A 17,628-nucleotide genomic window follows, 5' to 3' on the forward strand; every position below is an offset into this window, starting at 1 on the left:
AAGATGGTACAAACTTCGAATCATTAGTAGTAGAAGTTTTTTGTTATATGCTGGTCATGTAGGCGTCCACCGCCTTCCTGATCTCTTGCCAGTGGAGGTCATCAACTCTGATTGCAGGAATGGTTTTAAATTTCGAGTTCGCGACCTCGACAGCGACAACCTCAGGACAGGATGCCTTACCAACCTCGTGTTGAGATTGTTTTGTTGAAGCCTCAACCAGTTGATCCAGAGGTGCATATGGTGCTCGAGGATTGCTAATAAGAGGCAAATAGTTTGGTACTTTGGTCTGTTTTAAATGGAGATATTTCTTTGTTACTGAACGTGCAGCATCAATCGCTCTTTTTTAGTTGTGTTCAAATTCTTAATGAATAATTTTGATTTTGCAGTATTAATTTTTTTGTTTCCGGAGATGTTTTAGTTAATTTAGGTTGGCAAGTAGGACCATTATTCTTTTTTACTTTTGGAGAATACAGTATAGATATCTTTATTAGTTGAACTTGTTAGTGTTTGAAGGGAGGGCAAACTTGTGCCGCACTGAGGCAGGTTCACCATGGGTTTGTCTATGGGGGCACTTAGAGGCACTGTCGGCTTCTTCTGGCTTTTAACAGGCTGCGCATCGGGGGCCTTTTCAGATTGAGCCTGGGCTGCTAGTGGGCCACTAGGCCCACTCGGAGCCTCACTAGAGTCCGTGCTCAGACCCGTGACAGGACACACAAATTCTACATTCTCGCCCACAGGTCGTATAATTTTGTCAAAATGAGGCAAACATTGGATTGTTGTTTCCAATGCAGAGATCTGTGTAGCAGCCACAAAAAGGGCTGGTGCAATGTCCCCTGACAAAGGCTTCATGCCAATGGGAACGAGGATCGGTTGATTGCCAGGGCCATGTTGCAATGATTTACTTGCGCAATCCGCTTGCCATGTTAATATTTTTTCTAATTGTGCCGTTAGAGAGAGTAGTCTCGCATTTAGAGTGTCATATAGTTTTATTAGAGTTGTTAAGGACAAGTGTAGAGCATTAAAGGCAATTTGAGTTAAGGCTGGATTATTCTTATCTTGCCACGCCTGATTGGCAACAGAACTGAGCTTTTGTTTTTTAATCGGGCACTCAAGGTCTAAAGCTTGGTCATGGCTAATGACAGTGGATATGATTGAGATATCATCCACGTTATCTTGGGGGACCATGGGTCTGCGTGGAGTAGGAACACAAAAGGAGATGTTAGAAATAGAAGAACAGCTACTCGAGAACATAATAGGAGATTTGGATAAATTATCCGACATTAAATGTGGAGAAAAGCATGAGTTGGAAAAATTGAGATCGATGATAGCAACATCTGATGCCTGTACCACTGAGGAAGCGTGATTGAGTACAAGCTCTGCAGTGGTAGGCACATTCTCCAGAATGCTAGTATCTGTGATCGCATTCAGCTCACCATGGCATTTTGCGAGTGAGTCACTAGGTGGGGAGGGCACATCACTGCATACAGATACATATTGATGGATGTGTGGTGTCTGTGGTATGCTCGTAAGAGAAGTGGGAGCCTGACGTGGCTGAATCTTCATTTTCTGAAATAACGCTTCACGAGAGGGATCGCAGTCAGTTGAGGAATGACGCTCAACTTCCACAGCTTCAAAAGACTGGGCTATGGATTCTTTGCAAAACTTATGGATGTCCTCTAAACCGGGTTTCTTAAGAGTTAGATTTACACCTCTTTTAAAGAGCAAGGCTTTTGGGGTGGAACTGGAGCTCAGAACGCTCCCTTTTGAGTCTTTGAAGGTCATCCCCCCAGAGGCTGATTGGAAGCCCTTGGGCATTCTGGTTCTCCAGGTAGGAAACATGTAAATATGGTAAGAAAACAAAATACAAATCATAATGTGCACGGAAAGACCTCAAAGACCCTCCTACCGCACGCCGCGATGCCGCAGCGAAGCAGCAAAGCGGGACTTGTGGGGACTTGCTTGGGTACGCGCATGCGGTGCCCGCGCAAGCCAGTTTTTATAGCTCCGCCTCCTCAGTGATAAGTGAAAATAGATCATTTAGTAAGTCCTTTTAGCACTGAAGTCCTAATGTTAATGTATAGTAGTGTTGCTGAGTTCAACTTCTGGAAGATGAAGTTCTTCACTGCACAACGGTGAAAAAGTCCAAAGGAAAAGACGTCCAAGCACAGGAGCTGCAACGGCATCTCGCGGCAAAGCGGGATTTGTGTGGACTTGCTTAGGCACTTCTTCTTCTTGCTCCCTCTCTTCTTGCCCCTCCCTGCACGAGCTATCTGGGGTTGTTGGTCATATTATTCTCACAGGCTTACCATTTAAATGGAAGAGAAACTCACCCGATTGCCACTCCTGCTCTTGCCCTCTTGGTATTGGCACCGGCTGTGGCGGTGCTGGGGTTGATTCTCTGGCAACACTTGGCAGAGGCGTGAGGTCTACCGCCACCAACAGTGGCACTTCCCCTCCCCCTGTCAACATCTGGCTCCTGTCGCGCAACGCTCTTTACCATGTTATCTCCAACTGTGCGTGTTAATGTTAATGTTAAAGGACATTTGTACCGCCTACTATCACCACCGGAGTGGTCCCCTGGCGCTCTGGCGGCTCTGAAAAAGGGAGAAGGGGGGGTGAGTTAGTCGGAATAAGCGTGGAAAAGTGCAAGAGTGCAGTGATGTGCTGTTGGCAGCCTCAGCCCGGTGGGTCCGTTGGCTGGGCGTGGGGTGTTTTACGGTCGGTAGTCATTGTGTGCTGTTGTGCAAGTCTATGTGTGGATTGTTTTGTTGTTGCAGTGTAGTGATGTTTGTGCAGATTGCTTTGTTTTAGGTTCATGGTTGTGTCTGATTAGAGTTTGAGAGGTGTATGCAGAGGGATGAAATTGTTAGTGGATTGGTTAGTTGGTATTGCTGTCCTTGCAATTGTGTCTAGGTGTGATGCTTGCTATCATTCACTATTCCATCCAAGTGAGGCCCTGCTAATCTTCAATATTCTGTCTAGATGGGAGGCAGGCCAGTGATAACGATTCAATCTAAGTGTGGCACTTGTAATCATTCACAGTTTCATTTAAGTGTGGTGTATGCTAACATTGATAATCCTATCTAGATGCGATGGAAGCTAAAGTTAAGAATTCCATGTGCAAGTTGCCTGTCTAAATCTCTGGTTAATCGTGCTAAATTCACCGGAGGGGCGCTAGTTGGATCGTAGAGCCCTCCCCTGTCATACGGGGGTGGTGCGGTGGCTGACGCCATTGCCAGAGTGGTCGGGGTGGGGCACATTGGCACATACTGGGGCTCACTGTATCCCACTGCAGGTCTTGTCATCAATGGGTATATTTTAGTAGTGTCACTCTCTGTGGTGGTTGTAGTGCATTCTCCACCTGTGGCCCCATTTCCCTCTTCCAGTACCTTTTCTTTCTCAACTATTGTACCCTTACTTACCTCACTTGTGGGTGCTACTTCCTTGAATATTCGCCACAGATCTAACACCTCCCTTCTGTTCTGTAACTGTTTCCCTTATACCTTGCCAACAAGTGTGTAGACAATAGATCCAGTACCCTCTTGTCAAAAGACCCTCCCTCCGCCCATATGGGTGTTGTACTGTCTCCTTTTATTTCTACCACCCACTGATCATGATATTTCTGTATCTATTCACTGTACAAAGGGAGGTGTTGAAAAATATGTGCTAGTGGTGTTGCTCCCCCCATGATAATGTATTTATGACTCTTATTTGTGGTAACTTAATCTCTTGAGCGCAGGTACATGGGTACTCGGTTAACAATTTCTTTGCTCTAGTACTCCTCTTCAACTTTCTTTTTAGCTTTTGGTACCAACAATATTTCAACATCCTTCCCACTTACACCATTTTACTGGAACCGTAAATTATTTCAACTGTGAATATTCATCATTCACAGATAACCAAAATATTTTTCATTTACGTACACATTGCACTGTCAGTTTTCTTAATTAACCTTAAATTGTTTTCAATGTACAGACACACACGCATTTACTAACAGGCCAATATGTAACAGTTTTACGCACGTAAAAACAGAAAAACATATAACATGGACTACCTGCGTGCTGGACTCCCTCTTTTAATTAGTTCAGATTGTTACCCCTTGCTTTAACTTTCTCATTCATTCTCCACCTCTTACTCCCTTCTTGCTACTTCACCAAGAATTCTGCTCATACGGAAAAATAATATTATAAATGACTACTCCAAATCTATTAAATATACAAGACTCCTACTGTTTTCTCTTTATCTTCACTTATTTACCTGCACTGGACGAGACAATGCTATGCAGCGCTGCCTTCTACCCCGTTCAGGCTAGGATCCCTTACTCTTCTTGTTACCTCTTTTATCTCCACAAAACCTAATGGCCATATAAAGGATAGATCAGAAAAAGCCTCAGTATCATTCACACAGACCCTACCTTTCGTCTTGCTCACTCTGTTACCTGTTCCCTATTTCCCCAAACCCTCCTTTGTCTTTTGGAAACTTTCGCAACCAGTACTCACGTGTTCAGTCAGGTGTTTCGAGAGTCACCGTTCATGGTCTATCCACAATCTGGTCCGCACCCCAACCAAGCCGTGGCCCGCCTCGGCGAGCAGTTTTTTAGTTGGGTATTTGGTAACCTGGAACACTTGGACCCTTCTTGTTGTGCGCACAGGCTGGTCGACCTCGGAGGCGATGGTTATGCTGGGGGCGTCCCGGATCTCGCCATACGGCACGGCATTGGGGCACCTGTCCCAAATCACGCCGCGGGGGTCACAAAATGTAAGAGCCCATCCCCGTCTTACCACATGCAATATAAATAAATGAGACACCCCCAGGTGGGGAATAAGGCTAAGAGGACAGGTTGCAAGAGTTTGAATGTTTTATCTAGAATTGGCATCCAGAGAACTCTGCTGCCCAAAAGCACTCTGGCAAACATTACAATTATATGACAATATAAAGTGAAACATCGTTGTAGATGACGCAACTAACATAAGGTACTAGGCCAGTGCAGGATTGGATAGGCAGTATAGATACATATAGTCCACTGGGCGTTGCTCTGTCCAGCTTGGATGTCCAGTTGGCGGGAGGGCAAACGTCATGAGGTCCGTCTGCCTGTGTCCGGGCGGGTGAGGGTCAGGTCGCTGCGAGGCGGGTGGCCACTAACTAAGCTAACACAATACAACCTAATAAAACAAGCACTAGATAAAAGTCATCACAACTCCTTTGAGCAAATCGATGGAGTCAGGGGTGCACAAAATGGATGCTACATGTCCTGCGCAACAGCCCCATCTACGCAAATGCCAGCCGACGCGGGTATTACATAAGGGCAATGGAGGCATTCCTCACTATTGGAAGCACATGGTCCAAGCTGCACTGAATGCACGGGGGAAGAGGGGGCCTAACGGCCCCTCACTACCACACACATACCATAACTGGCGAATTTCTGAGTTTAATTCGGTTTTACTTTCAACCATAACGTCCCTTTAACAAAGTGTTTTCATTGAATATGTATATATATATACATTCACTAGAAGAAAAAATGTGTTGAGGGGACATTATGGTTAAGTTGTCACAAAAAAAAAACGGTACACTTCACTAAAAAAACGTTTCCCCTCCCCTTTATGCTTCAAATTAAAACCGAAAAACCCCTGAAATTCGACAGTTATGGTAAATTAAGCCCCCAACCCTGACACCAGCCCTGTGCACTGCTAACACTAACACCCAGACCATGAAAGGTGTCTTCTCAAATGTCAATGATGACATCAATGACAACATCACTTGTTTAGCCCCTTTCTTCACCTTTCCTGCCATACATATATATGTAGATTCAGTAAAAAAAATTCACTAAAGGAATGTTACACTTCACAGTGCAACCAAACACCACTGCACATTCCCCCATTATGGTAAGCTAAGCAACCATAGCTCGCACCATCTACGTGCATTGCAAGACTAACACCCAGGACATCAAAGATGACATCACAAACAACATCTTTTCACAATGTGCTCACCTAAACAGAAAGGGGTGTCCAAAGGATATACTAACTTGGCATACCGCTTGGGAACGAGATAATACATGGTCGTAGAACACACAAGATGTCCGGAATGGGTGTAAATGAGTAGAAAGGGAGTGTGTGAAGGACAGTATAGCGGTTCGTATTGGGTGCAGTCAAAATGGTGCCGTCCGTAGAACAGGCACCAGGAACAAGGTCGTCGGCAAACAAAATGGAGTTGTCTTAAGGAGACTGGAACTGTCCCTACAGTGAACATAGCATGTGAGCACATGCGCAGTACAAACAAAAGCATTGCCAACATTGCGCCAGTTCCTAACTGTCTGTCTCACTTGTGTCGCACTTTGAAGTACTTTGAGAAACCGAACACTGTCCGTAGGACACTCGTGCGCATGCGCATGTGTGATTCTTTGCATTTGCTGTCCAGTGGACTTTAATGAAGGGGGTGGATGTGTTGAGGACGTCTTCTTGCGACAGCACCTACGCTGAGTGTGGGGACTAGTTTCCGTGGTTTGTGTGCTTCCTTAACTCTAAAAATGAACTTGTAGACACAAGGCAAAGTATTGTGGAGTGGATAAATGTAATTTCACACATCCCAAACAATAGGCCAGGAGTTGCTGTGTAAAATTGAGTGTACTGCTTTGTAAGCATGAAGACAGTCAAAAGGCACACCCCTTCACCCCTTCAAAAGGCCACACCCCCGGAGCGCATCTTCATTGTCCTTCTAGCTATAGCAGATAGAGGTGCGTTGCCTTTACTGCTGTAGTGACGAAAAGGAAACACATTACTATGGCTTCCATGGCTGCTGTTGGGTTATTAGCCTCTGCACCTCCCCCAAACCTTCCACCACCTCACTAAGTGCCTGCAGAGACATATTTGGGTGGGGATGTAGTGATTGAGGAAGAAGAGGAGGAAGAGAATGAAGTGGAGGAACTGCACACTAGGAGCACTCGGCGGGAGTCGTGGGCGTGGCGGTTGTTTTCCGTTTATGGGAACGTACCAGAAGCGTGTGCGAACCTGGTGAAGTGAAACCAGTGTGATGTGGTGTTGAGTCGCGGGAGATTTGGAGCATACAGTTTTGGTATGACAACCATGCAGCAACTACATCACTTCGTTCCACACTGCGGACATTCGCAAGGTGGTGCCATGAGAAGAGCGTAGTCGTTTGAGTCCCTCCACAGCATCCTCGGAATCCGATTATCCCACCACAAGACACACTCCTGTGGGGTAGCGCCTCCCTCCAGCTGCTTCACAAGCCATTCGCAATGCTGTGGACCCTTACCTTTCGAAGGTGACAGTAGTGTGCACATATTGTGACGCAGTACTCTGCAGGGGGGAGAGTCTTCGAAGTGATTTTGAGGCTGCCGTCAGCAAGTACCAGAAGATTTGCTCCTTACCTAAATAAAGATCACCCTTAATATTTCTCTGTTCAATTGCCCTTTCTTATCCCCGTGGCGGGTGTCCCTTCCTTACCCTCCTCTCACCTCTTCTCCTAGTGTTTGGAGTGCTGTTAATTAATGAACGTAAAAACAACAAAAATGACAGAAAAGGTTTTTTTCAGAGCCACCTTTCTCAGTGTAACAATAGAACTATGAAGTGAAGGCCGTAGAGCCCTGTGGAGTTCGGCAAAAGTTTGCGGACAGTCGTAGAGGGCAAAAAGGGAGGGTGCAAGTGGAGCAAACGCAATAAAGTGTACGTTGGGAGTAAGTGGCGGCTCTGAAAAGAGCATTTTGGTGGTGTGTTGTGTGGGTTAAAAAGCAGTGGATTGGGTAAAACGGATTGTCAGATAGGTTAGTGTGATTGCAAAAGAGGGCGCAATGCATTTTGTATATTGTGAAGAAACATCTGATTGCCTGCATATGTGAGGAGGACTCCATCTCTGCGGAAAATGGAATTGCTACGAAACAAATGTTTTCATTGTGGAAAAAGGACATACCAACATCTATTAAAAAGGCACACACAGCCTTATTCACATTGCATCTTGCTTTCTCCATTTGTGGACCAAATGCAGAAGAACGCAACCATAGTTGTCTTTGGGCAATACGGGGAAAAAAAAGTATTTCACATTTGGAAACATGTCCATGAGCTGCGCAAGTCCTTCCTTCATGGCAAATTGTAAAGAAACATTGCCGAAAGTGTTTCCGCCACCATGAATGATGAGTATATCTGGAGGACGCTCTCTCTGTAAAGTAAAACAAAGAGGTACCAAGTCCAGCCATCTCATGCCGCGCACGCCATGCCAGTGCACTTCCACATGTGGAAATCCAAGATTTGTAGATAAACTGCAGCTTTCGGCATGCACCTTCAACTATTGTATCCATGAGTCTCCCACAATCCAGACAATCTGTTTTCGACCATGGAAAGCCATGGCTGTGTGGTGTCCTGTGAGGGAGAAGACGGTCTTACTAAAGTATGTCGGTCAGAATACACCTACGTAACCTTATGGACCAATCCCTAGCTCCGCTCATTCTCATTTACATATGGCTCCACCCATCAAGCCCCGGTGGTAATATGTGCTGGCAGTTAACTACCACCATGTTCGTGGACATGTAGAGGAGCAGAGCGCGACAACGGTACATTAAAGTACTAATCCCATTCTTCCCCTTTAAGGTAGGCTCGGAGAAGAGCCGTTTTATTTTTTATTATTGGTCACACATCGAACAGACATGTGGTATTTTATGCATTTTTTTGTAGTTTTTGTCCTTGCTTTACTGTTGCAAACATTACAGAAACTTCTCTAAAGCAAGCGTTATGTTCCAAAAGAACATTGCATTTTCCAAAGAGGATAGTGCAACGCCATCTCCTTCAAAGTAATGTGCATTGCTTGGAGCAAAGTTATTGTGGCTACAAAAAAACATACTCACTCGCAGCATGAATGCACGCATGTCGCGATTGATGATGCATTTCCCGATGCTTTGATCTGGACAGAAAACAGAAGTGTTGTTCCATTGCACTCTCGTGAGTAAAGCAGAAAAAATAACTTTCGATGTTGGGAAGATGGGCATGATTGCTTCAACCAACTGTGCCAAATCTGCCAACAAAGTACGTGAAGTCAGGTATCCCAAGTGGCAAGCACCGTAGTGCAAAATTACCACATGAGGAGTGGTCATTCCACACATGTCTCTGCAAAGTTGCAGAATTGCTGCAGTATTGGCATCAGTGTCAGCGCTCCAGACCACCTCCACTCCTCGCACATCGAAATGGTGTGCCACATGCCTACTCTCGTCATAGTGTTGTAAGCCTTGCACAAAAATGTCTCCGAGCAGAAAAACCCTGGCCCTCTGCACCTCTGCCAATTTCAGTGTGTGCACCGTCTTTCAACACAAAAGAGTAATGTGAAAATCTGATTGGCTGATGGCTACAGTCGTCTTTCCATGCAGGATTATCTGTAGAAACCCATATGTGACACCCCCTACCAGCAGACAAGCGTTGCCTACGCGCAGCACGTAACTCTTACCCAGTCCTTCCACACTTTCTACAGCGGTACCAAAGCGAGTCCATCATTGGACACAGCTAAGCGGGCACACAATAAGCCACCAATCACATAGAGCCTTGCTAACTTTAACTCCGCCATCAACATTGCGCACTTCAAAATTACTGTTGATGATTCTTAATGGAAATCGCATACCATTGCAAAGCACCTACTTCACAAGCTACTGTGCAAGGATTGCAAATTTCTACGTACAGCTCCATGCATGACCACATGCATCAGTAAAGAGTACAAGTGTGTTCATTCTAATCAGAGTACATGTGGAAGTTTTATAATTTAAAATAGACACAATAATGCCGGTAATTTTCCATAGGAAGCACATAACAACGCTCCCCCTTGTAAAGTGCAAGATTGCCGATTCGCCATTAACAAATTGCACGACTGCTTAATTTCTTCTGCATAACTTGTACATACGTTGCAAGTATGGCTATATAGGCACAGCTCTCAACCATTTTTGTGTGAAGTGCGGGTGAAATGAGCTGATTTTGTTTTTGGCGGGTGACACGTCCATTGGAATGAATGGCCGTGCAGGAGGCTGCCCTTTACAAGGCGAGTGACATCCGCCAAAAACGTGTGAGTTGAGAAGTATAATTTAGGGCAGACCTTAATTTTGTATATGAAAATGTCACAGTTCTGTCCTCTTTACTGCCAACAGTAATGCTACTTGCAATGTGATCGTATGAGAATAGTAATCGCTCCCGATTGTGGTGCTGACATTACCTTCGGAGGGTCTCCCGATTTTTGGACATTGTGCTTTTCATTAAGAAGTACAACATGTTTGCCCATCTACTATGTTGCCCTATCGCTTACAAACCTCTCTCCTATGCATACTACACTTTGTAAAGAACAAGGCATTTCCAAATCCCTAAAAAAACATAGATATTTTGAAGGACTTTGAAGTACCATATTGAAAGTAGTATACAAAGAGTGCACAGACAGAAGTGAAATGTGCACGTGGATTGGGTTGAAACATGAAAGTTGAATCGTATGATGAAAGAAGTACAAGTAAAGGCTGCATTATCATGACGACTGCAAACACACAAAGTAATTGATATTGTTTTTTTAATTCACAGTGAAGACTACTCTCCTGAGAAGCAACAACATCTACACTGCAGACGACATATCAGAGGAAACCTTGTCATGTTGCACCAAAAAGTAAGTACAGTACAACCTTCATATTGTTACTTCTCTTTAGAGAGGCTGCTTGGGTTATTTGTTTATTTTGGCACCAAAGGAAGCATTCATTTGTACATCATTCAGCCTACAGATATCCATTTATAGGACAAAGATTAACAGGTGGAATGGCTGACATATGGCTGTGTGCTTGTTACTGAAATGACATAGGAAATCTGTAGAAGGTTAGATTGTGAAAATAAGTGGCGGTAGCAAGTTTTTGCCATTTTGGGTATTAATAATGGTTCTCGGTGTGACCGCGGAGTGAACATAGATATCACTAATTATTTCAGACCTACTTTTTCATAATTTTAAATGAACGTACTACATGTATGGTGACAAAATTTACAAAAGCATGCTTTCTGGACCAAGCCCATGTACCTGCCGCAGATTTTGTCAAAATCTGTCCAGCGGTTTCACCTGTAGCCGTGCACAAAGTTTTTCTCCCATTCAGTCTATGGGAAAAAAAGACGTTTTGGGACCCCCTCTCCCCTGTAACTCCCCTCCTCCTGGGCGATTTCTCACCAAACTTTACAAATTCAGAGTGGGCCATATACTTTTTTTGCAAAGTTTGGTGAGGATTCGTTCAGGGGGAGCGGAGTAATAAGCCGCCCAAAAAGTGCTCTTCCTGTGGAAACAGCAACTTAACCATAACTACATGGCCACTACTGTGGCCATGTAATATATAACTTATATATCTTGTAATAACAAGATTTGTGTCATGGTCACTACAGTTTTAGAAGCATGTACTTGTTTGAGTGGACAAATTGTTGGTTGATATTTTCAGTGAAAATGTCAATGGGCATGCAAGCAATCTAGTGTGGATATCTCTATATGGTTATCAGTGGAATCTAAATTTGTAGAACAGTTTTGTTCATATATTTGATTTTTTAAATATAGCACAATTGGTTTAACTTATCCATGGCAAAGCAATGAAAACAGAAGCTCATATTCCAATTTTCATTACTTACTTTTACTGGTTGGATCGGCAAGGCACATTATACATGTTTTTAGTTTATTAAAAACGTTAACACCTTTTCCAATCAGAATATTATACAAATACATCACAGAATCAAATGGCACACTATTCAATTAATATCATGTAAAAATACCTAATATTCAACCTACATTACACAACACACATTATTAAACATAACATGATTTCATTCCTTTGCCCCTTCGACATCATCTCCTACCTTGTTAATCGATTTTCTTTCCTCAAAGCCTTATTAAATACTGGGCCTCATTACGGGTCTCGCGGTAACCGGGCCTGTGCTACCGGCCCATAATGATTTACCCACGCCTGACTTCCCGGTGCCACAGGGAGATTGCAACCCTGGCGGCCCGGAATGTCATGCACTGGCAAATTTAAGTCCCCATTCCCATGGATGGGAATGGGGACCACGGAAGCACTGACATCATTGTTAAAGGTGCTGGTGCTTCAGTGATGGGTCTGCATACCATGGCTGCCATGCCTGCACGGTCAGACCTGTCGGGCATCGCGGCTCAGGCAGGCAAACCCGTAGTTTGCCGGTCCGGAACCAACAGTGCTGGTAAGTTTACCGGCACTGTTGTTTCCGGACCAGCATACCTAGAATGAGGCCCACTGTCTCTTTTATATCCGTCTAGCTGAGGTAGACATTTTCTCCCAGTTTATTGTGTATTATTATTATGCTTTTCACTTATGCAATAGACATTGAATTAGTATATCCGCTCAGAAGCCTATCTCATTTTGCGTCTGTTTTTAAACCCTCTTCATTAATTGCAAACTATTCCAACAACTCTTTCTCTAGTGCTAATTTCTCTGTACAGCCTATCAGCCAGTGTTTTAATGTTTCTGTTTCTTCCTAGATGCCACATAACCAACAGTTCCTCTTCTGTCTACAAATCCCTCTTATTGGGTCTCACCTTTGTAGTGGGCCCAGCAAATTGAGACATAATCTCAAATACATGCTGGGACGTTTTGAACCAGGAAATCTAAACACATAGGTTTGCAACTTATTTTATTTCCTCAGACATATAGATGACCCACTTTGTAGTTTATATTGGGCCATCTCCTTGACGTCCCTACCCAAAATTGTTACTTTCATCTATTCATATAGCTTGAAAGGATTCAATTACAATACAGTTTTGTCAGAGTCCATATCAGCAAAATCTAAATCACAACTATTGCTGAAATTGTTCAAAGCGTTCTCGCTCTTTTCAGTTAGCGCTACATTTATATCCTTAAAAAAGGAGCTCTGTTGCAGTAGCAATCATTTATAGTATGGTCTTAGTATGCCAGTCTCTATGAAGGTGGTCCACCCAGCTAAGCCTAGTTCACATCTTATTGTTACCAAGGGGGTTACCCACGACAAACCTTATAGCCTTTTTCAATATTTCCCCTCTAGTTTTTCTATTGCTTTCCAATCTATTCAATATAGCTCTAGCCAAAAAACAGTGTTGCTGGTACAACCTTCCCCACATAAAATCTAATAATTGGCAGTAGTGTATAGTTACAGTATTTCAACAACAACTTTCTTGATTGGGCGCATAACAGGGCAATTTTGCTTTGACTCTTGCTTCCATTTCTCTTTTTCTATTATTAGCATATAATGGAAAGCCACAATAACTTAGTGTTTGTGTTATTCTAATCTTGTAACCTTCCAAGTACTAACCAAAGGATGTCTTTTCTGCAAACAGACTAGGATTGCTGTTTTTAGCAGAATTATTTTGTCTGCAATATCAGTAAGTGTGTCCTCAGTGATCCCATTCTTGGCGAGAAAACCTGGCAGCTGGCTAACCCTGCTATCATATCTGCTAGGTGTAAAATCGATAAAATTGGGGCCATTACGTGGCAGTGTCGCAACCCACAATATGTGTTTATTGCTTTCAGTAGATTTCCATTACTATCCAATATAATTCTACCAGTAATTTCGGCAAGTCAGTCGGAACTCCCCAAGAATAAAGTTTATTCCATAACTTGACCCAATTCGCCATATTAAAAGCACTTGCTAGATCTATGCTGCCAACATGGGGAGGCAGAACATTGTTAGGTTAACCTTGTTCAATAAGGAGTTGGATAATAAGTCCATCAATGCCGTACCAGAGTTTCTTCTGAAACTAAACACCTGATACAAAAACGTGGGAAGTTTGTCAGCACCAATGACACTTGCGTAGGGCAAGAACTTCTTACTGTGGTGTTCCATGAAGGGCACAAATATGCCTTCCTTAATTCACAATTCCCATCCTACGAACAAATTAACTTTAAAGGAATAAAGGAATGATACGTGGCTGTCTATAGTGGACATCTAAATAGAAAATGAAAGCCATCAATGTTCTCAATTCATGCTCTGTGGAGATAGCCCACTCCTTAATCATGCAGAACCATATACATTTGCAGGAGAGAGCATCCATCTCAACTCATGAGAGTCATTATTTACATTTCTTACTGCAACAATACTTATCATTTCCTGCAATACTTGGTGCAAGTGTTAATCTTCTTTAAAACCTACCTCTGGATATGAACTTTCTCACTGGCTTTCGATATACATAAAATGCTAAATGTAAACCTTTGTGCTGGATCATTACATTACATATCTAGAATGTCCTTGACCTTTCCATGGCTTTTTAGGCCTAAAATGGTAAATGGATAATGAGATGAATGACTCTAAATGTGCGATTCTCCATTCCACTAGATACAACACGTGCTGTGGCTGATCCCTCCTTACCACAGATTCTTCTGTGTTTTCCGTGGAAGTGAGTTGTACTTGTTCAGGTCCCAAATCCTCATTAACATTACATGATTTACAAGTTGTTTAAGTTAAATAGGATCCCATGCCAATCGTAAAAAGGCAGTCATCATGTTCAACATTGTCTCCCCTCTCCTTAGCAAACAAAGAAACACACATTGGGCTCACATTCCTCGGCTTGGGATGTGAGTTTTGAGTCAGGGAAAGAAAATATATGCAATGGGAAAAGTGAGAGAATGAAACGGAATGAAAGGACAGAGTTGGTAAGGGATATACATGAAAAGGAAAACAATCTGACTGGAGGGTGTAGGGAGAAAAAGAAAAGCAAGTTAAGTTGATTGTTTCCTTAAATATTTATATTCTTATGTGTTTTTTGGAAGTTGTAGTTGTGCATTACATTATATATGAAATTCAATTGGTCATTTAGAAATATATAGCAGAAAATATTAGGATGCATTGTATAATCTCTATAATATTTGCAAACAACGATCAATTCCAGATACATGTATGCAGCTTTTCCTTACTTCAAGTAAGGTATATCTATACAAGGGAACATACAGGTGAGATTTTACCTTTGTGTTGACCATTGCACTGCTACAGAAGGGTCAGATATTAAGAACACATATGTAAATATGTTCTCTCTCTGCAGAAGAACGACTATAGTGACCACATTTAGGATAGTTTTCACTGAAAAACTCAGACATTAAAAATTGCACGAATTAATTTAGCAAAAAATGCCACACTATAGTCAATTTCCTTGGACTCATCCTAATAACTACATAAATCCAGGCTACGAAAAATCTCAAGATCTTCAGTTTCCTGTGCCTGCAGTTGACAAATATGTAACAAAAGTGTGTTTATTGAATAATGGATATGAGATAGCTGAAGCTTTTTGTCTTTTTGGCACATCGCTCAATGAACTGTGAGACTGTGTAAAGAAGCACTAACAAATCCAATAGGTCTGGCTTTGAAAAAGTAGATGATTGTCGTTTTGTGCTGTGAAGGATTTTACAAAAAAAAAAGAAAAGAATTGCAAAGCCGACCTTTTGCCTTTCAGGTGATTTTAAATTAATAGGTTCCCTCCATGTTTGCAAAGCCTGCAAATTATGTCATTTTCAGTTTGCCAATGCTAATTAAAATTGTGGCAGGTGGTAAGTGGTAGGTGTATACAAGAGTCTCCCAATCCATCATGTCCATCATGTCCTTGGACTTTAACCACACAGAGGCAGCCACACACAGCAGTACTAGTAACAATGATCACATCAAACAACAAACATACTGAAATGCATTACATTAGTGTGCTAAGCAGAACAGAAACTAAACGACCTCTTCAAGACAACATTCAAGAAACCTATCCCAGGTTAAACAGTTCCACTTACGTCCATACTTGCAAGATAGCTGCCACAGTAACAAAGCTTTCATCATGATGCAGTTTTCTTGATTCAGACCATGTGAAATAACCCACCAAGGAAGCTAGAAACAACCTGATTGGCGTCTTCTGTACTGAAAAAGTCCTGACATTCTATTCCCCAGTGCACCATCCAAACCCATTTGTGATCCTTACAAAGTACTACCCCTAAAGTTAACACGAGCTGGCCAATAGATCGAACTAGACATCCCTCTTGAAAAGATCAAATCTTCAAACCCCAATGTGCAACCAAAAACTAAACTAGAAAAGCAGATGACCAATTCAATGGCATCCATAATTCCACAACTGGATAATTAACCACAAAATCAATTTAAACATTCACAAAGGAAGTAAGTATATAATGGTTTACACCCAAATGCATTCTCTTCACACAGCAAACCTAAAGGCTTGAGAAGAAATCACCTTCATACAGAAAAAAATGCCTATAATTGACAGCTTCAGTTCTACAGAATTGAAACCATCCATGAAAAATAATACCAGTACACAGATAACATAGAATGTGAGCAACCCAGCCAGAAGCAAGTATTCAAATGAATAAATAAGTCAAATACCCTGCAACATACAACACAGTACCAACACCAAGCAGTGACTCTGCGACTTCATTGTGACCCACGTCAGTAATGCATTCTTCAAATACAAGATCAAATAGGATAATCCAGTGAAGTGTACGAAAAGAAGTAGTGGAACTATGTTCCCTGCTGGTCTGCCCAGCTCCCCACAAACCCCATCCCTGTGCCCCCTCCCAAACCCAATCCACACCCCCAAACAAACACACCTGCTATTTATGGGAATGTGCAGTGCAGTACACTGACGTGCAAGATTCAACTTCTTCCTACACTTTTATTTTAAAACGAAACCATTTCAGAATGGTTTATTTTTAAAATAAAAGTATAGGAACAATGCAACTTAAAAATAAAAAGTATGGGATCACCGCTCCCGACCGCTCCCGCCCACTTTGACCCCTGGGATAATCTCCAACAAACATACATAGGGGAAAAACGCCATCAAACACAACTACCCTGACACTAACAGCCTTCGTTCCATTGTCTAATGAAGACTTTCTCACTATGGTCAGCACTGGGAATCCAACATGATTGTCTGAAGACCCTTGCCTGCCAACATCTACAGAGACATACCTAAGTGCCCCAAACTTGAGGATGCTTTCTAAGCATCCTTAACACCTCCTTTGAGCAAGGGACACTTCCCGCATTCCTTCAAAACTGCCTTCATCAACGTTTTGTTTAAAAATCTCCTTGGATGACCCAAACAAACCACAGAACTATGGATCAATGGCCAGCATGCCTACCATTGCCAAATCTCTCTAACAAAATGTATTTATCAACAGATGTATACATTTTCTGAATTCTTCTCCATTTATAATGCGCCCCATTGACAGAATTAACTGAATCTGGGTGCAGATGGAAGTGCAGTGGGGTTACATACCCCACAAGTCCACAATACTACACTCTAGATAAAGGTCCAGGAAAAGCTCTTATTTAAACAGATGCGTCTTCTGAGTTTTCAATAACTGGGAGAGCACCAAAAATATTCTGGAGCTCCCAGGGTAAGGAGTTCCATAATCTAGGTCCATAAATGGAAAATCACTTATCAACCCTGAAAACACATCTAGAGGGAGGAATCACAAATAAGAGTTTATCAGCCAATTGCAGGGGACACACAGATGCATACCAGGACAATGTATCTACACGATAATGTGGGGCAGGGTTATGAAAGCACTTGAAGACCAAGCACAGGAACTTGAAGTCGATCTGTTCCTTGATAGGGACCAATGAAGATCTTGATGCAAAGATGAAATTG

This window comes from Ambystoma mexicanum, chromosome 8, assembly GCF_040938575.1.
Source record: "Ambystoma mexicanum isolate Mex_15411 chromosome 8, UKY_AmexF1_1, whole genome shotgun sequence".
Lineage (NCBI taxonomy): Eukaryota > Metazoa > Chordata > Amphibia > Caudata > Ambystomatidae > Ambystoma > Ambystoma mexicanum.